The sequence below is a fragment of the Copadichromis virginalis genome, linkage group LG14 (genome assembly GCF_057382275.1).
Source record: "Copadichromis virginalis isolate Kocher_CV1m ecotype Utaka linkage group LG14, C_Virginalis_male_GT1.1, whole genome shotgun sequence".
Taxonomy (NCBI): domain Eukaryota; kingdom Metazoa; phylum Chordata; class Actinopteri; order Cichliformes; family Cichlidae; genus Copadichromis; species Copadichromis virginalis.
The window spans coordinates 18,975,898-18,992,910 of NC_140631.1; the positions used below are offsets into that span (position 1 = coordinate 18,975,898).

At 38.6% G+C, this 17,013-nt stretch overlaps 1 protein-coding gene across 4 annotated transcripts in view; it reads right to left on the reverse strand.

The window, feature by feature from the left end:
* Positions 1 to 14,072, reverse strand: part of gramd1bb (GRAM domain containing 1Bb) — a 112,563-nt gene extending 98,491 nt beyond the window's left edge. For 3 of the 4 annotated variants that reach the window (XM_085429750.1, XM_085429748.1, XM_085429749.1), the window contains exon 1: positions 13,722 to 14,071. The gene's annotated coding sequence lies outside the window, so the exon portion shown is untranslated. Of the gene's footprint in view, positions 1 to 13,721 lie in introns of all 4 variants that reach the window. The other variant, XM_085429747.1, reaches the window with a different exon arrangement.
* Positions 14,073 to 17,013: the final 2,941 nt, after the last annotated feature.

The window sequence follows — 17,013 nt, forward strand, 5'->3', positions numbered from 1 at the left end:
GTGGATCTGAAATAAACCAACAATCTCAAATATTGCTTCGAGGTACTTCAAGAAGTGTTCCTGGAGCTGGATCCCGCAAACCTTTCAGCCAAGGTTCAGAGACTGAAGAATCACCTTGTGCATTGTAGATGACTACATTTCAGAAAATGGGACTTTTTGAATGGATATCCATCAAAAGGTTAATGCATTGCCTTGATGTGATGTGATTTCCATTATAGAGAAAGCATTTTTGGAATAACAAAATCTCAAATATGTCAAAAAAGCAAAGGGAATTGTTCTAAAAAATAACCATAACCTGAAAGATGTTTTTCATACAGGCCAGTAGCCTGAGGGAGGGTCTAAGCTTGTTCTTGTGTTATCACAGTTTTGTGTAATTTACTAGGAGATGGAACATAAACCATGAGCCTTTTTCATTATTTTGAGTGCTGCCAGCATTGCTGCAGAGGTTGGAGGCGTGGAGGGTCAGCCTGTCAGTGCTCAGACCACAGGCCACACACTACATCAAATGGCTATCGTCCCAGAAGAACTTCTCTGAAGATAATGCACAAGAAAGCCCACAAACAGTTTGCTGTAGACAAGCAGACTAAGGCCCTGGATTACCTGTGGTCTGATGAGACCAAGACAAACCTATTTGGGGTTTGTGGCGGCATCCAAGTGAGGAGTACAAGTGTGTCTTGCCTACAGTCAAGCATGGTGGTGGGATGTCATTGTTTTGGGCTGCATGACTGCTGCTGGTACCTGAGAGCTACAGTTAAAGGAGGTAACCATGAATGCCAACATGTACTGTGACATACTCAAGCAGAGCATGGTCCCAACCCTTCAGAAACAGGGTCATAGGACAGTATTCCAACATGATAACAACCCCAAACACACCCCCAAAAAGACCAGTGCCTTGCTAAATAAACTGAGTGTAAAAGTACTTGACTGCCCAAGCATGTCTCCAGACTTCAACCATATTGAGTTACTGAACTCAATTGAGTTATTTTGAGGTGACGGCAAATTTACTCTGTTATACAAGCTGTACACTGACTACATTACATTGTATCAAAGTGTCATATCTTCAGTGTTGTCCCATGAAAAGATATAACAAAATATTTATGTAGTCCCTTTTGTGAGATACTGTAAATGCAGGACTCGAAGGTAAATGAAAACTAACCTTTAACTAGTTTAAAAGCTCATGTACAAAAGTTGCAACATCCATACTCTTAACCAGAAGCATGAAGCACATGAGCGAATGAACACAGTAATGACAAACAGACACTCTGCCAAGGTCTGAACAGAGATCGAGGCTAAATATACAGGGAGTGCAGAATTATTAGGCAAGTTGTATTTTTGAGGAATAATTTTATTATTGAACAACAACCATGTTCTCAATGAACCCAAAAAACCCATTAATATCAAAGCTGAATGTTTTTGGAAGTAGTTTTTAGTTTTAGCTATTTTAGGGGGATGTCTGTGTGTGCAGGTGACTATTACTGTGCATAATTATTAGGCAACTTAACAAAAAACAAATATATACCCATTTCAATTATTTATTTTTACCAGTGAAACCAATATAACATCTCCACATTCACAAATATACATTTCTGACATTCAAAAACAAAACAAAAACATATCAGCGACCAATATAGCCACCTTTCTTTGCAAGGACACTCAAAAGCCTGCCATCCATGGATTCTGTCAGTGTTTTGATCTGTTCACCATCAACATTGCGTGCAGCAGCAACCACAGCCTCCCAGACACTGTTCAGAGAGGTGTACTGTTTTCCCTCCTTGTAAATCTCCCATTTGATGATGGACCACAGGTTCTCAATGGGGTTCAGATCAGGTGAACAAGGTGGCCATGTCATTAGTTTTTCTTCTTTTATACCCTTTCTTGCCAGCCACGCTGTGGAGTACTTGGACGCGTGTGATGGAGCATTGTCCTGCATGAAAATCATGTTTTTCTTGAAGGATGCAGACTTCTTCCTGTACCACTGCTTGAAGAAGGTGTCTTCCAGAAACTGGCAGTGGGACTGGGAGTTGAGCTCGACTCCATCCTCAACCCGAAAAGGCCCCACAAGCTCATTTTTGATGATACCAGCCCAAACCAGTACTCCACCTCCACCTTGCTGGCGTCTGAGTCGGACTGGAGCTCTCTGCCCTTTACCAATCCAGCCACGGGCCCATCCATCTGGCCCATCAAGACTCACTCTCATTTCATCAGTCCATAAAACCTTAGAAAAACCAGTCTTGAGATATTTCTTGGCCCAGTCTTGACGTTTCAGCTTGTGTGTCTTGTTCAGTGGTGGTCGTCTTTCAGCCTTTCTTACCTTGGCCATGTCTCTGAGTATTGCACACCTTGTGCTTTTGGGCACTCCAGTGATGTTGCAGCTCTGAAATATGGCCAAACTGGTGGCAAGTGGCATCTTGGCAGCTGCACGCTTGACTTTTCTCAGTTCATGGGCAGTTATTTTGCACCTTGGTTTTTCCACACGCTTCTTGCGACCCTGTTGACTATTTTGAATGAAACGCTTGATTGTTCGATGATCACGCTTCAGAAGCTTTGCAATTTTGAGACTGCTGCATCCCTCTGCAAGATATCTCACTATTTTTGACTTTTCTGAGCCTGTCAAGTCCTTCTTTTGACCCATTTTGCCTAATAATTATGCACACCTGATATACGGTGTTGATGTCATTAGACCACACCCCTTCTCATTACAGAGATGCACATCACCTAATATGCTTAATTGGTAGTAGGCTTTGGAGCCTATACAGCTTGGAGTAAGACAACATGCATGAAGAGGATGATGTGGACAAAATACTCATTTGCCTAATAATTCTGCACTGCCTGTATACATGAGGTAATTAGAGGGAGTGGAAACACCTGGGGAACTAGACACAGCAGAAACCAGTCAAGATGATGAGACAGGGGAAGAAAAACTTGAGGTAAGTGAAATGAGACTGGGGGAAGTAACTACATGGGGAAACACATGACAAAGATTGCAAGGCGCTGAGGAGGCAAGGAAAATCTGAAAACACAACACAAACATTTAATACTAATGAACCTCCAAGTCTACAAAACATAACACGCCCTACAAAAGAAAAGAAAACTCTAAACAGAAGCTAAACCAGTAAATATTAACTAAAACACTAAAACTCAAAATGATAAAATCAAAGGCGGTGACATCGTCTTTTTGCTTCTATCAGCTTACAGGCCCATGCAATGACGTTGCCTCCACCATGTCTGACAGATAATGCGACATGCTTCAGATCGCGAGCTGTTTTCTTTTCCTGTTATTTTATACAAGTTAATCATGGTTTCATCTGTCCACAGACCTTTTTCATAACTCTGCAGGCTTTTTTAAATCGCTGCAGTTCCTGAACAAAAATGCTTGTAAACCCCCTTAAATTAACACTATGTGTCTGCATTTAAATCACCTGAAGTGCAGATTCTCTACTGTTTGATTTAAAATCCATTGTGGTGTTGGCTTATTAAAAAAATGCCAAAGAAACAACACAATATTTAAAATAAAGAAAAATCTTCAGAAATATAAAGGCCAAGAAAACAAAGCCTGAAATTACACCTATTTTTTTTTGTACTTGATATAAAATTGAATTATAAAGTCTTATTTCTCGGAGCTAGACGGATTAAGAACTCACCTTTCAGTCTTCAACACTCTGACTTATGCTCCACTTAGAGGGCTAATATTATGTGCTGCTGAACTGAAATGTGGGTTGTTTTCTTTGCTTCATTTCCGTCGAGTTAAAAAAACATTTAACTATTCAAGCTGTTGTTACTCACCCTGTTTATTCAAATGTTCTTGAGCATGCACTAGCCAATCAAATCATATTAGGCATATATATTAACTATCAAATGTGATGTTGCAACTAAGTTTTTTTAGATACAAGGTGCACAGTGTGAAATGCAATAAACTTATAAGACTTTGAAAATATCACAGTCTGTCGGTGTCTTAAGGCTTGGAGAGTTGTTGGTAATTTAGCTTTGGATATGTAGATGCAAACTGAGGATATAAGGTTGCTGTGCATATACTGTTAATAATATACAGAAAGGGAGTGATGCATAGGTTTTACAAGGCAATAAACTCAGCAACATGAAAGTACCAAGAATGTTTGATTACTTTGTGAGAACTTCATCAAAAAGGTCTCAAAGTGATGTTGCCCAGCTTGACATTTTCTAATATAAACGCTCATCATTTTCTACATCTGACATTTTTTCCATAATGTCCTTCGTAAACGTAAATCTCTCGCTATGCAGGTCCAGATGAAACTTGCTTCAAATGAGACCTTTGATAATAATAATATAAAAGAGGAATGTGTTTTCTGGATTTTTGGTTGATATTTTGTCTCTTGATGAAGAGGAAATTAGCATAAAATTAAGAAAAGATTCTTATTTTCCTTTTAAGTGAGCAAGCTTACAAATTATGTTAGAAACTACAAGAGAAGAAGCTGGTATAAATTACAAAACTTATATAAAAAGCTAATTTTTAAATACATTTTGACATTAGACGGTGAAACTTTTTGTCTTTGTTGGCACACACTTCCTAAACTAAACTCGAGAAAACAGAAGTTGAATTGCTATATTTAATCACACTGGGGTCTGACATCTATCCAGAGGCTATTATTTATGAGCAAGCGCGTGCCGTCTACCTTGATTTTTAAGTGCAGAGAAAAAGCTGTGACATGTGATTAAGGAGCAACTGCCAGGCGAGAATAGCCATCTGGAAACAGCTACAAGTAGGTAATTAGTCCTGAAAAAAACACACACCCTTCCAGCTGCAGAAGAAGAAAATACATTGAATATATTTAGCTCCTCTGAGGACCACAGAGATGCTGCTCATTAGCAGTTAATGGAAAAATGTTTTACTTTTCGACAGCAGTCAGGTTTCTTTGAATCAATATGCCCAATGCAACCCTTCTGTGGCCACTAAAATTACCTACACATGATATTGAATTGTAAGACAACACACAGTGAATCAGTTCATTGTATTCTCTTTCTGTTTCTATGACTATATAGATAGAAAACAATGGGATGAAGTTTAAAAGCATCTTTTACCATAAGACAACAGATGGCATGGTTTCTTATTCCAGAAACTTGGGAATCCATGCAATTTGTTATGCAGATTTCACTACTCAGAAATGATTACCTTCCAAATATCCATTGAGACCAGCTGCAATCTTTTCACAATAGGATTCCAATAGCTTGGAAAATCAGTACTGTGCTGGCAGTCTATGATCTATAGTGCACATTAAAAAGAGAAGAGTGATCTTAAGAGAAAAGAGAAGTTTAATAAAAACCGCAGCAACAGCTGCCAATTCATGCTAACTATCCCCTAAAAACGGTTAAAATCAAGCGACATCATTAAACACAGACCCACAGTTTAAATGCGGAGCTCTATTTTTTGGTCTTTGAAAGTGGCACAAAAATCTGTGTTTTTAATACAAATCACTCATCCCACATAGGCGGAAAAGGCAACTGTGAAGCTTATTGTTTGCTGCTCAATGGAGAGCCAAGGCTCTAGCCTGTGTAGAATAATAGGGGTTTTAATAGATTCAAAAAGTGCAAAGCTTATCAGTGACAAGTATTAAAATGCCCACAGAAACCAGTCTTGCAGCTTAATCCACAACACAGCACACATTCAAAGTTTCCTTTGTATTGCATCAAAAAGCCCTCTCTCTCACTGATATACAAAAATTTCAAGCTTACTCCACGTTAAGTTTGTCTTTCATCTTTCTGACCTGTCATACTTAAAATAATACATGAAAAAATATTGTTAAATGGATAGCTATGTTGGATCACTTTCAGTCTCTGTGACTAATATGATGGAGTATCAGTTTTTAAAGAAGTCACAGTCAAAAATTATAAAGAGGCATTCTTTAAATCTAAAGAAAAAGAAAACCTCCCTAGTGAGGTTTCTACACAAAGCCTTCTACTACATGGGCACGCCAAATAAAAGCCTGCTGAACTGACTTAATTTGTTCACACACATCTGTCAGCAAAATAAGTGCCCCATGAGACAGAATGAAAATGAAGTGATTGCGTCCCTTTGATCTCATATGGTTACGCATATGAGCACACAGTACGTATCTAAACCTATCCAAAGGCCATATGGAAGTAGCCTACCATCTCCAGACAAATGCACAAGTATGAATTAGGGTGGAGTTCAGTTTTGATTTTCAAGTGGCATTACCAACGCGTGCACAACACCGTGCCTCTGTAATCAGTGTGTGACACAGCACTGAGCGATGGGAAAGAACACGGACTACAACGTGCAGTAATGTCAGTCATCTCGGTGGACTCCAGAGATAAGTGGAGAAACAGTTGTGACTGACCTGTCACTTGCAAGGGCGGCTAGAAGTCTGCCTCAATGAGAGGAGGGACGAGGCTCATTATGCTAGAACAAATGAAGCATGAGCTGTCAGAATCTGTCTGACTGCCAGGCTAATACGGACCATAGCAAACCAAAATTCCTGCCTACAGTGAAAGACATTTCATAATTTTACTGTGATTATCTTTTTCTTTTGAAATAATATTTATATGTAATATGGAATAGTGTCTCCCTTTGCTTTGGATGCATTTGACAGCTGCCATTCTGCATCAGTTTTACAGAAATCTGTCTCTGCAAGAACCCCAGTGTCACAGCTTTAAGCTACTATAGTAGTATAACAGTGCTAAAGCATGAAAAACATGACATATAAAAGCATGTAGTGATATGAAGTGCAATACATGGTAAAAGGTTATAGAATTTGTTACTGTTTTGATACAACATATAAAATCTCTGATAAACTACGTGAAATACTGGTTCTGTTGTTTTCAGTGCTGTTTCTGGAAATCCTTACCCTCTGTTGTATTTCCCAGCTATCAACTATATGTTCTGGTGACTGTTACTGACAGAAACAAATTCTCCCATTTCATAGCTCATACGAAATGAATTAATAAATCACAAAGCCTCCTATGGCTCAAAATATCTAAATCTGAGGTCTAATCTTTGACTCCAAGCTTTATTTTGACACATGAGTTGCCATGGCGTGCTTTTTTTTCAGCTTAAGAAAAAGTATCATTTATGATTATTTTTTCTCTCTACTCAGGTATCCTCCAAAACTCCAACACCTACATTTAGTCTCAGATGAGAGACGACCACATCACTTCCTTTCTTGCTACATTACACCAAATATCTGTTTGCTATAGAACTGATTCTAAACTTTTTATAAACACTTTGAATGGCTTTCCACTTACCTACATCACAGATTTACTTTACTTGTGAACTGGGCTGCTGCCTACATTCCTCAATTACCTTTCTAATTGCACCCTTAGTCCCCCCCATTCCCTGCAGCTGTGGGACTCTTTAGTGCTAACTTAGTTTAGCAAACTCAAATCACTCCTCGTAACTTTCTTTCACAGGAAGACTCTTTCTTTCTTTCTTTCTTTCTTTCTTTCTTTCTTTCTTTCTTTCTTTCTTTCTTTCTTTCTTTCTTTCTTTCTTTCTTTCTTTCTTTCTTTCTTTCTTTCTTTGTACAGTAAAGTGATTGCTCATCTTCTTTTATATTCCTCCTTACATCTGTTTTTAATTTTACTGGTTATTATTTTATTCACACAGTTCTTTTCTTTAGGTTTCAAGCACTAGTTTTATTATTTTATTGTTTGTTTGTTTTTGCTCTAACAGTGTTGAACTCTATTTTATGCTCTATTTTTATGGTTTTACTGTGTGTTATACAAATATTGTTGCAAATACAAAAACAGTCACTGAAAGGCCACCTTCATTTGATATCCAAATGCTCACATTTCACTGAACTTGCATTGAAATACATGAAATAGTCAAAAACTGAGAAATGTAAGTACACAGATATGCAATCCCTGGTAAGTTCCAGACTCTCGTTACATGTCCTTTTCATTTAAGGGTTTATTAATGGAGTCATATGAAAGTAAAAATGCAATAAAGATCAATAAGACAGAGACTTTGTGACAGATATTACATTCTTAAAAATAGCGTAAAATGAATAAGAGCTTAGGTTTTATTGTATTGCTCATGGATATGTGAAGCATGCTGTAGGAGTTTTAGACACACTCATTACATTTGCTCAGCAGCCAAGTGGACCACAGTTGGATAGTTTGAGCTGTGTCACAGTGTTGGAGCCAACACTGTCATTACTGAGGACCATCTCGTTAAAATGGACAGCTGTGTGTATGAGGCCTGCTTGTAATCTTGTAGATACCTGGTGGGCTCTACATATAAGCTCCTATAAGTCCCGTCTGACATGTTTGAGCTGCATACTGAATATTCTCTGTGTGTTTTCTTTTCTGCTGTCAAAGATCCTACACACAGATCCTCTCACTTGCATCTTTAAATACTTACTAAAGCCTGGCTGTGGAATAATGCAACACTGATGTAAAGTCTATTATGTTAATTGAGGAGAATTTCTTGATAACAGTTGCCCTCTCCTTGCTTTGTTTTATTGGTCACGAAAAACACGTTTCTCTGTAATCAAATGAAAAATGGTTTAGAAGACGGAAAGCAATAAAAAACAGGTATAGTGAAAAGTAATAAACAGTTATTCTTACAAAGCTTCCTCGGAGGACACAGTTCAGCGAAATAGCCAAATGAGCAGGATACAACCACAGACACAAGGACTAAGGGTCATTAAATATCACCCAAGACAAGGAACACAGCGACAGACTGACATCAAACAAAAAGAAGCAGAAAACAGGAGACAATTTTTAAGACAAGCTGTAACAGGAAAGGTTGCTGTCAGTGGCAATCTTGAGGGACTGGATACAGATGAAGCACAGAAAAGAGGAAAACTGCAGTGCAGGGCCTACACAAGGCACTGAGTGCACAATGCTCACAATATTTATGATGATTAGTGAGCAACTTTTTTTAATGGCTTAATATATTCCAAATCTGATTGACCAAAGCCACTAGCAATTTTAATCATCCCCCAACGCAAACTAAATATTAAACACTGTTAAAGCTTCTAAAAGAGGGTGTCATCCAACAGTGTTGGAGGCTGGTCTAACTGGAAAACAGAGGATAGCAGGGGTTAGGCGCTCAAGGGGAGAACACACTTAAAAGCTAATGTTTTATGATGTTTCCAACCAGTTTCCCCTTTGTCAGTTTTTTTACATTTATCTTTAAAAATGCTGAGGTCGCTAATTGATTCATTTTGTTGCCAGTTTCAGTAACTGCAATTATATTTTTTTCAGCTCTTTCAAGGGCAAACCCTTAAATGCTTCTACAAAATTTACACTCATCCCTTCAGTAGTTATTTTATGCAGACGCATGAATATTGCCCTCATGGTGGTACTGGAGGTCAAATCAGGGAACGAATAAAATCATTAGGATTAATTATCTCTTTCTCCTGAGTCTCTAGACCTAATCTCCTTCCTCCTCTTTTCACATCACCATTCTCATTATCGAGTGTTGAAATTTGGCACATCCCACAGATTTTGTGTAACAACAGGCCTGCCATTAATTATGCTAATTCTGCTTTTGGGGCTGTAAAGCTAAATCTGCCTGGGCAGCTTTTAGCACGATAAATATCCACTCCATTATAGCTGACATGCTATGGTTTAGACCGCTCTATTGTGTGTGCAATAAATGTCTACAGATTATCTAATAAGCAGGAAAGGATGTCATTTAGTATTACAGCAAATAGTTCAATGCACAGAAAACACAGACAGTCATTTGTGAAAGGTGATTGTGACGCTGATGTGCAATCTAAATGTTTAAAGAAACCTGCACATTTCTGTAGTTAAATGGTCTCCAGGACAGGACAGGAAATAACTGCTGCTTGCAGCATACAAAAATAAAAATGTTTTCCTCATGTAAGCGTCATGATGACAGTTGCTAATTATTGCATGTGCTGTGCCCACCCCCTGGTTTTTGTTTTTGTCTCATCTTCCCTCTGGTGTGACATACAAGCAGTTAGTTTTGCTTGCAAGTTGGCTGCTAATTTCCCTGAGGTAAAGCAAGTTGCTTCCTTGCATTAGCTAAACACTTATTCAGTTTTATCATTTCAGCTTTGTTGGATAAAAAACAATGAGATTAGACAGTGAGAACTGAACTAATATGGAGCGTAATAATATCCGGGACGCTCATAACCAAAAGTGAACTGTAATTGTGGGAAAATGAAAACAGGAACAAGACAATCATTTAGCATTCATTTCACATATTAATGCTTAAATATGATGCATAAGTACAGCTTAATATTGCAGTAAAGATTCTTCAGTATCAACTGATCTGATCTGTCCTCTCTCACTAGGAAAAAGGAAAGTTCTGTCGTTGCTCTGATCTAGCTCAAAGGAACAAAATCTATAGTTTGATTTCCACTGAACTCATTTCACTCTATTATGTTGCCACAAGAAAAAAAACTAATGTCACCTGCACAGAAAAAAGCAGGTGACATTCTGTCAACAAACAGGAACCACATATACATATAACTGATGCTACACTTGTAATGAATCAAAAATGTGAACTGAACGATTTCTGCAAATCAGAATTGATTCACTATGTGAAAGTAACTAGGAAAAAACATGTCTCGATGAATTGTGAAACAGAAGTAGCATGTGTGAAATAAATCTTCATTAAAGGAAGTCAATAAGTAATTCAATATGTTGAAGGAGTAGGTACTAATTAAACACCGGACGATATATACTCAGCGTGTCTCCCAAGATGTTAAGTCCGTCAGGCTTACAATAACACCTGCTAATACCAGTAAAACATGCCAACTATGCAAGCGCTCTGTCAGAGCAGGTGATTAGTTGAAGAATGCAAACCAAGAGTTCAGACGTTACAGTTTGAAATGAGACCAACAAAGAATGCTGGATTTGATCATTTTGACACCTGGCATTATGTGCCAGGTGCCTTTAAAGACTTTAAAGTTAAACACCAGTACGTATGTAATATGTAACCACAAAGTGTCAAACCACAGAATTCAATTTAGACTTATAAACAATCATGCTGGAAAGCATCATGCAAAATTAAGAACGTGGATGCTGTCCAGATGGCACTGGGAGTCAAAACAATGAAATGCTGCTGCTCACAGAACGGTGGCAGGGAGTAAGGACTAAAAGAGATAACAAGCAGAAACCAGGATAAAGATGTGGTTATTTCTTCCACGGAACACATAAAAACCACTCAGACTCAGAACAAGACCTGACTACAGCTCATAGTGCTGCTGTACTATGACAAAATAAAGTGCAATACAGTAGTTACAGTAATAACTGCAGTTGCTTATAGTTAGCACTGCTGTCTCAAAGCAAGAGGGGTCTTGGGTTCAAACCCAGGTTTGGTCCGTTTGAGTAGCGTCTGCAGGTTTTTCTTCTGCCGGTGGAAAAAGAAGCCCAGGTAATAATACCTTGTCAGCCCTGGACACACATTTCCAGTGTTTTAGAAAACAAATACACCTTCTAGTGTTTATTGTTAATGACTAAATATAATTAAAATATAACACCTGCATTGGCACATGTATTATTATAGCATTATGGGCTCAGCAGGACATAGTCTGCAAGACAAAAAACACTCAATCCAGAGCAAAAGGTCAAATTCAAAGCGTAACCATGAACCTCTGCTTTTCATCTGACCACATACCGTGCTTTCATAAAGTAACTGGTTTTCATTGCAGTGACTACAGTTCCCCTGCTTTGTGATGTTTGTCGGACAGACGGGAAGCCGATGTGTTTTTAATCTAGAGCTAATAGTGTGAGTTTCAATATGGGCACTAGAGAGCACGAGAGTGACTCTGGGAATCCAATGGGAAGCAATCCAACATCAATCTTCATTCTGAGACAGTCAGTGAATGCTAAAAATAAACACATTAAGCTGACATTGACAAAATGCCACAGTTTGAACTATGAACCTGGAGGTGCCTCCTATACAAAGAGGAAAGCACATAATGTTGAGACCAAGCACAGAAATCTGATGGTCAACTGTTTGGGTGACAGAGCGATAATATACTGTGGCAACTAATAGAGATGAGAGGGGAGGATAAGCAAAATCACAGAAGTTCCAAGTTACAGCTTTGTACAGTCCTACAGGTGAGGTAATTAACTGGAATCTAACATCTGATTTGCCATGTCTGCTAAATATTTAATTAGCTGAAAGTATAGTATTTCAAGTGGGTAAGCATGCAGAGGGTCTTGGTGCTGTTTGAGTTTGCTGGGGCTATTCTTATCTGTGTATATCAGTGAACACAACTATGATAAAGGCTAGCACCGGGTGCAGTACTTGTGAACGGTCTATATTGGTGGTAAAATTCTGCTCACTAAAAATGGATGAAAATTGATTAAGTTGATACTTTAATTTTTTTTATTTTTTTTTACGGTCAAGATTTGGTCCTCAGTTTAATTTTTGTCGAATCAGCTGTGATTACAAATACATAAAATGTGAGTTTCTTTCTCATTTCTACCTCTTCATATATTTTTGTTGACTGTCTTCACATTCCAGCAAATACTTATGCGGTGTGCAAGTTTATCCTGCTATTAATTACTATCAGCAATTTATCAGCATCTGCTCTGAACACTAACACTGTGATGACATCAGGTACAAGACAGGAGACAGTGTTTGCGTGCATGTACAGTCTGTCTGGTTGTGTTTGTGCATTTGTGACAGCAAGGACAGGTGAAAGTGAACGTGAGTGAGTTATTACACAGACCAAGCTCGCGTATTCAGCCATTGTTTCTGATGCAAACTTCCCCACATTGAAAAATCGCAGATTTTCAATAGATATTACAAGACTGTCATCTATTTTTCTAAGGAAATTAAACAATACATTCCCAACGGTGTTAGCTGCTTGAGAGAAGCTAGCACATTGTGTAGAGAGTATTGGTTTATAAGAAAGGCTGGCAACTGGCCAGCAACTAAGTAAGTGAGTTTGGTGTTAATCCTGAGTCGCAGGGATTTCTAATTACAGGAGAAAAATGTGAATAAGATCAAAACGTACAATCTTCAAATGTACTATAGAAACTGCTCTTTGGTGAGTGGCACAGAATGCATATGAACATTTATTGCATGGCTGAATATCTTTTTTTGCAGTGAATAAATTAATACACTGTGTTTGTATAGCTTTTGTTGTACTCTACGACACATTTATCAGGTGTGTTTTGTTGTCCCTACAAGCAAAAGCACACAGATAACGGAACTCTCTCAGGTTCGTATCACAGTTAGTGCTAAACCTTGCAAATAATAGTGTCTATAATCTGAAACACAACACCTGCTTCTGTTGCAGTGTGTGCCATCATGATTTATAAGTCTGCACAGAAGAACAGCAGCATCAGTTTAATCTATAAAGGGTAGCTGGTTGAATGGTTGAAAAAGTCCAGGTGGTTGCAGAGTCAGGAGAAAAGGTGCTGGCACCAGGTCACAGCCCGTCTGCCGTCAACAAACTCGCTCTGGACCTCAGCTTAATCTTAATCTAATATATACAAGTCAGCTAGAGAGAAAGGAAAAAAAACTAATTAAAAGCTCCACTATTTGAACCTTGTGAAATAACTTCACTCTGATAAGGTGCTGATGTGGTGGTGATTGAGCCACAGTACTTCCTGTCCTCACATTCCCTTTGGCACTGCCCATGAACTAACATTTCAGGCACACTTGCATGCACATTTTCATTTTGCACATTCATTCAAACACATTCAAAGCAAACAGTGCAGCTGAACACAAGTACGAGCATGCAGCTTTAGCAAAAAAAAAAGAAAAGAAAGAAAGAAAAAAAGAGCTGACATACGTTGCCTCAGTGAGTGATGTGAGGACTCATTCCTGGGTGAGAGTCAGAGATCAGTCTGCCAGAGCCATCTGTCAAGCAGGCTGGGTACAAAGGAAGTAGGAGCAAGTGTCCCTCTCCCTCCTTCCTGTGCGTCTCTCTTGCTTCACAACAAAGTCCCGTGTTGCGTTGGAGAAGAGAGCAGCACTCCACGAGCCGGGGAATCCTCTGTCAGACTAAAGCCAATTTAAAGCAGTTTAAATCCCAGATGAGAAGATGGAGCGATGCACCTCCCTCTTCTTCAGGAACGACGACTTGCTACCGCACAGCTCAAAACCCCCTCTCTCGGTTTCTTCGGTCTCCTTCTCCGCTCTCTTTCTCTCCCCTTCCTGATCCTGCTCCACTTGTACGTTCGCTTGCTCTCTCTCACTCTGGCATGCATTTTTATCCACTGTGGCTCAAGCCCCCACAGGCACGCATACACACACACTGCACTCTCCACACAAACATATGCAAATAACAGAGATAAACAAACACACCAAGAAAAAAGAAAAACTCCTGTCAGCTTCTTTAGAGTATTTGTCTTCAATGTAACTGGTTACTTCCTGCTGTTATGCAATCGAACGCGTGCTCCTGTGTTTTATTCGTGCTATCGACATGTTCTGAAACATAGCACAATATGAAGATAAACAGGGGCTCCTTGGACTATGAAAAATACAAGGTTGGCGTGTTTGCTGAATTAAATGGGATTATACTCAAGCTTTGATTTGTGGGTGAGAAAAGCTCACATGTTCAACTACGGGCAACGTGTGTGAAGGGATCTAGACTGAACCGAGCATGTTTTTTCCTAATTTAAAAAACTAATATGAAGTGAATGTGGACGAATGAACTTGGAAAAGCTGTTTTCCCACCATCACATAAAAAAGAGCTAAACTGTATGCGTGTCCCTGTTCACATAAACCTATCGTAAGCCTGATTCGATGCTCTCTAGAGATGTTCTATTTTGAGCGTTCAGTCGTAACGCACAACAGAAGAAAGAGGACAGCAAAGCGCTATTATGAGAATCTCCCCTAAAACTACCCTTCCCCCAACACCACCACCACTTCTGCCACCACCTCCCCATCTCCCTCCCTCTATGCTGAACATCTCCATGGTTTAAGGGGATAGCAGCAGGAGGGAAGGAGGAACATAGTTTTCGGAGAGATATAAATAGTGCTGGAGTGACCTGATCCATTAGCGCTTTGGTGGAGAAAGGTCCAGGCGGCCAAACACAGTGCCTGCTTGTAATAACAAGTGGGCTTGGAAACTGATCAGATCAATTTAGAAGGATATTTTAACACATGCTGTAAAAATGTCTTTGAATAAACTGATTTATTGTGAGTGAGTACACAGACGAGACATAAGAGTGAGCGAAGGCTTGATGAGCACATATTCTGATGGGGTGTCAGTCAAGTCCAAGAGCAGTTACAGATTATTCTAGTAAGTATTGATTTCGAACCTTCCCTAGCACACAAACAGAACGATTTGAATCGAGTTATTAGATGTTTCTCTGTTTCACCTGTTCTTACTGAGGCTTGAACCCAGTGTTTGTGTTGGCAGATAAGAAAAGAGCAACTGTGTCAACCAGTATGTTAAAGGTGGCCGACAGATATTCGGTTACCTGTTTGTTTTTATGAATGTAACGAAGCAAATGTTCCCTCTGTGAAGGGCATGCGTTTTATCTACAAAGGAACAAGCAACATTTGCATTCGTGTCCACGTTTGATCGCATACACTGTCTGCAAACGAATACACAAATATCTGCCCTTGACCAGGTGACTCGAGAATATACAGAGGCTATCTTGAAAATAAAATGTAGATTGAGAGAATTCAGCTATTTTAACAAAAAAAGAGAAAACAAACAGACCCCAAAACCCAATAAACCTACTTTATATGCAGATGAAACTCAAAATAAGTATAACAAATTTGAAATATATTAAAAACAGCCTAATAAAGTTAATCAAAAAAGCCCCGTGTGTTTGTTCCAATAGATGAAAAAGCAAAAGGAATTCAACATCATTAAAAAGTAAGCATGACAGCTCTAATCTGTAGATTAACTCAAGGTTTAAAAAGTATGCACAGTGATGGAAATCGCCAGCCTGCGGTCTTTCTGCCAAAAGTGAGTTGGAGCCATGTAAGGATCAAAAGCCAAACTTAACGTTCTTAAGTTTGGAGGATATTTTAACTGCGTTTAACACTATCCCTGCAAAACGTACATTTTTTTCCAGTAATTTGTGTTTTCATTTCAAGCAATAGTGTTAAAAATCTAACTTTAATAGATATATGTAAATATATTCACAGAACAAAAATGTTGTGGGAGGTCTTGAATGATTGGGGATTGATGAGTCACTGCTAAGTTAGAAAAACACTGTTATCTGATCAGAAACCACACAGAAAAGCAGGTTTCAGATCGTACTGCAGTACGGTGCATTATTTACTGGGGATTATATGAATTCTTTGACTCTGTAAGCTAATTTTGCTGGTAAATGTTTGCTATAGTATCCTAATAATCAGTGGATTAATTTTTTAAATGTGTGCTACACTGATCATTACTTAAATACTTGATGCTCTTTGTTTTGGTGTGCAATGTAATTTAAACCACGGATAAAAATGACAATAATAATCTTAGATGTTTCAGTTAAATTCAGTTCAAATCACTATACTCATAAATGTGAAACAAATACAGTGATATGTCCATAGTAAAGAAACATAAAACCAAATTTTCCCAATTTTTCATTCTACTTTTTGGCATACCAGTGAAATGAAAAGCAGTAAAATGTCCTTGCTTTGATGAGTGCAATCACTGAGCGTGCTCAAAAACCTAGAATCAGTATCAGATGTCAGTATAAGATCAGTAACTTTTCTTACACTGACAACTCTAACATTAACACTAAATTGCTACAAATTGCTTCCCCTGCAATGTTAGAATAAATCAATGCAAACTTGTGTTGCATGAAGGTCACACTGACAGGCACAATATCTGTTAATCTTTTCCTTACACAGGAACAACAATCTGCTGCTTTACGCTGATTATGTACCAATAATCAGGGGTTGCCTAAAACCCTTCTCTAGAGATCTCACATTGGTTTAGAAGTAACTACATCTGACAGCACTGTGCCATTGTGACTATGAAACAAATGTCATTTTGACCTAGAACATTTATGTGATGTGATGATAGACATGCTCTGTGATAGCAAAGGACACCTACATCTTGACTGAAAGTTTTCATTTCTGTCAGTTCATTAAAAAATAAAAATACATTTTTCTCCACTGTGTGA